This window comes from Olea europaea, unplaced genomic scaffold, assembly GCF_002742605.1.
Source record: "Olea europaea var. sylvestris unplaced genomic scaffold, O_europaea_v1 scaffold8157, whole genome shotgun sequence".
In the NCBI taxonomy this organism is placed as follows: Eukaryota; Viridiplantae; Streptophyta; class Magnoliopsida; order Lamiales; family Oleaceae; genus Olea; species Olea europaea.
In genome coordinates, this window is record NW_019266595.1 from 2772 (window position 1) to 7058 (window position 4287).

General features: G+C 34.6%; 1 long non-coding RNA gene across 1 annotated transcript; it reads right to left on the reverse strand.

The window, feature by feature from the left end:
• Positions 1-1746: 1746 nt before the first annotated feature.
• LOC111391671 lies at positions 1747-4266 on the reverse strand. Its single transcript, XR_002702149.1, has 3 exons — positions 3271-4266; positions 2714-2789; positions 1747-1960 (listed from the first exon to the last, which is right to left on the reverse strand). It is a non-coding gene; the product is annotated as an uncharacterized LOC111391671 (long non-coding RNA).
• Between the last annotated feature and the right edge of the window lie 21 nt (positions 4267-4287).

Consider the following 4287-nt stretch of genomic DNA (forward strand, 5'->3'; position numbering starts at 1 on the left):
TCTATGTAAAACGAATGCACTAGGATCACGAATCCCCAAATAATTACCAATTAAACCCTAATTTCACAATTTTGATAATTCAATAAGAATTTGATAAATCAATGCTCCTAAATCTATTCAATACTCTCTCTCGAGATGTATTAAACCTATTCTCATAAATCATCAGCCTATATCTCTATGACGGATGCAATTTTACAAGAACGCATATAATCTTTTTGTGAGCAATTAAAGATTTACATAGGGCATAGGGGTATATTTCTATCCCCTATCGGACCCTATGATGAATTATATATGTCGAGTCTAATCTAATTTTCTCAAATTCAGAATTAAACCACCAAATTCACACAAATCAAGTGCACATTAATTGTGGAAATAAATAAACCAACATAATCCATTCAAATATCCATCAAACTAATAATTCAAAATCATGAAATAGCAAGTTTAATAAAAATTACATGGTTCATCGATCACCTAGTTGCAAAAATCTAGCCTATCATGATAAAAATAACGAAAACTAACAAAATATGAATGAAATACATCACCGGGTTATCAAAGATTGACGAAATCTCGTAAATCTCGCATCAATTACTTGTTCTTGCCTTCAATTCCACTCCAAGATGAATGCTTTTGCCTTCCCAGTCGTTCGTGCGGCTTCTGGACGTCTTGTTGCTATTTAAACCCGTCCAAATTAGGTTACCAAAGAAGTTGCAATCTTATAAGGAAAGTGCAAAATTCGGAAAAATTTATACCTATGCGACCGCATAGGCATAACCTATGCAACCACATAGGTATAAGAAAAACGCCCCTTTTTAATCCCTGGAGGTTCACTCGCGGTCGCATAGGTTTTATACTATGCGACCGCATAGTAGAGCTACTTTCTTGTTTGAGTCATTTGGGTCCTCAATTTTCATTCCTTCACTCCTTGACCTCCTCTCTTGTTCCTAGTTGCTCCAATGTTCCCTTATAATTTCCAATTGGTTCTTGGCTTGATCAATTGCTTGATGTGTTCATCGGATCAACTTTCAAATAATTGCAATTTGGTCCCTAAATTTTCATTTTGCTCCAATTTGGTCCTTTTTCGGCTCTTTTCTCCTGAATTCCACCATTTCCATAGAATTTCCTACATTGCACGAATTTGACAAAGTTAAATAACAATTCAATCATTTTACTTGTATTTAAGTCATGTTTGTGACGTAAATAAGTATGCAAAAACACACTTATCAGTAACCTATTAAAAATTATATTTTACTAAGATAAGAAATTTAAAAGGTAACCTTTTGGCTCATTCTTATAAATTGTTTATAAATATTCAACTTACTTTTTATCTATGCATTTTTGAAAGAGGCATAATTTCTATCCACTTAAAAACTCATATCGAGCATGCTTGCATAGCCAAACAATGTCCAACAAGCAGAATCATTCTCCATGCATAATCAATCACAACGACAAACTTAGTTTGACTCACAATTTGAGGTCAATTACCTTGTCACTTTTAGCCATTTCGCTAGGTTGATTAGTACATCTAATAGGGATTGCATAATCAATCAAATCAACCAGAACCTTCCACACAGGTTCGTAACTTGTAAGCATAACTGATTTCACTGTTTTCCAAAGCCATTTCACATAGCAACTGCAAAATGAAGCAAGTGATAGAATCTACGAACTTCAATAGAAATTACAACAGGGCTACTAAACTAAATCAACCAGCTACAACGAGGTGGAAAACCTCTTCATTCATAAGCTTTTGAGACTCCTCTTGGAAGTTCTTAGTTCTGGAATAGCGAGCATACCCGTCCTTCAATAACTATTTTACTATTTGAAAATTCCATACACATATTTAATGCAATTGTAAATTGAATAGGCGTTGACTATTTACTGATAGACATGGTTTTATGCGCAATCTTTCACCAAGGTTGTCCTTTCCCTCCAATTCGCCTTGCCAGCTCAAAATCCTTCTTCACTGAGCAATAAGAAAAACAACGCTTTATTGAATTAGTAATGCTCGGTCAGAATGAGCCTAGTGCCCAGATAATAGGCTAATTGCAAGGAATGCAAGATAATTATAAAAAAGGACAGAAGTTTAGCCAAAGCCTTGATTCTACTGGCAATGAGGTTGTAACCCTTCAGTTCACTCCAATTGTAATCTAAACAACTCTAATTATCATGGCAGATCACATATCTAGATTTGAATCCATAAACAATACGAAAAATATAACTAGGAATATGAGATTATGAAGCTATTATAAAATGAAGGGCATGCTCTTATCTACTGAAAATACTTTGGTTTTCAAAAGAGAGGCAAGCATTCAGAATACTCGTCCTAGTCAACAATCCCTGTTTTTAGGACTTGATAAAGAAATGGTATAAAAGAAACTACAAAGCACAACTATGCAACCAAATAACAATTAGAACTGGTTGGAATCCTTGTACATCCATTAGTGATGAAAAACATTGAAACATTTAATGAGCAAAAATTAATCAGTTTCACACGCTTATCTACTGAAAATGCTTTTGGCTTTCAAAACAATGGCAAGCAGTCAGAACACGCATCCTATTCAACGGTGTCTATTCTCAATAGCTTGAAAAAGAAACGGTACGGTACAAAAGAAACAACAGAAGGCAATTATGCAACCACACAATTAGATCTAGTTGGCATCCTTTCACATCCATTAGTGATGAAGAACTTAGAAAGCATTTGACAAATAAAACTTACTTAGTGTCACGCGCTTAGCATGAATTGCACATAGCATTGCCTCTTCAAACAATTGCACTATATAATCCTCTGCGGCCTGCAAAAATAGCCAGCCAAAAAGGACAACACGCTGAGGCAACCATGGTCAATTATTCCAGAATCGAAGACTAAGCATATGTTCGGCAAGTGTTTATAAACTGTTTAATTTATAAATAGATTGAAATGAGTAGTGGATAAGTGGTAGTACCTAACTACCTATAGGTCTCACGAAAAATGTAGATAAAAAATTGTTTGATTGTTTATAAACACTTGCAAAACATACACTAAAACTATTTGCATGACATTATGAAACACATTTTAATAAGAGAATATTTTATCTGCTAAACATTAAAAATTTTCTCTTTTACACAATCGCAGGCTTTAAAAAAATACGGTTAGCATATATCTAGGCTCAAGCACCAGAATGTCTTGAATAAAGTTGTCATAAAGAGGTTCATGCACATGAAAGAATATCGACAATAAAGAGAATCATAGCATGATACTGCCAGAAGCAAACACATTTTGAAAGAGCTTAACACCTCCTGAAGGGCTACCAAGGCTTCTGCTTTCCAACGAGCGACCCGTGGCGCGTAGAAGTGACTAATCTCTTTTACCTGTTGTATTTCACAAAATAACGTGTTTCAAATTTCCTGAAAAAATCAAGTACAGAGAAGCACAGGAAAATTTGAATTTCAACATGCTGGTGCAACCCTTATGCTAAATCTTGATCTCGCATTACAATAATAAGCTGGAAGTCTAGTGAGAAAATGATGCTGATGAATATGTAGAGAATTAAACATACATATGTTATCCACTTAATATTGGAGCAAGACATCTCAAATTACGTTATAGATAACTAAGAACCTTAATACAGTCCCACGCTGACCAAGTCACTCCAAACCAATTCAAAATTACATGGCCATTCAAACCAATTAAAGAAGCAACTAATGGACTTGGTTCCGTAAAGAAAGTCTTAACCATATTGCATCATTTCAATTGAGGTTTTCAATCTAAAACAATTTAGAAGAGAATGAAAGGCGTGAAGTGATGGGAATTAGTTGGTGGCACTCAATTTTTAAGGAAAGGAACTGCATAATAGAAGAAGTTAAAGAAACAAAGGACGGTCATATCTATATCTAATCAGAAACTACAGATTGAACCTGTGGAGATGTGATGCCAATATGGTGGTTTAGAAAAATTACAAGCACATGGATGTCATTTAAAATTGTGGTAAAAACAAATATAAGCACCAAATGTAGCAAATAAAGATTTATTTTCCATATCATAACATCTCCTCGAGGAGCAAAGAATTAAACCTGTGAAATCAATTCAGTGTCAAAAGGCACAAAATTGTCCAGTCCCATCTTACTCTATAGGTAGCTCGTGTGTGTGTCTGTGCGTGTGTGTTTATATCCGATATTATTAAGAATTCAATTGCATTACAAGGCAAAAATACATGCAGAATTAGGGGAATAAGGATTGAATTCGTGACATATCAATTAAATCTTGAATGTCAGGACCATATAGTTGCCTTAATGCTTCAATCAGTCCAAAGT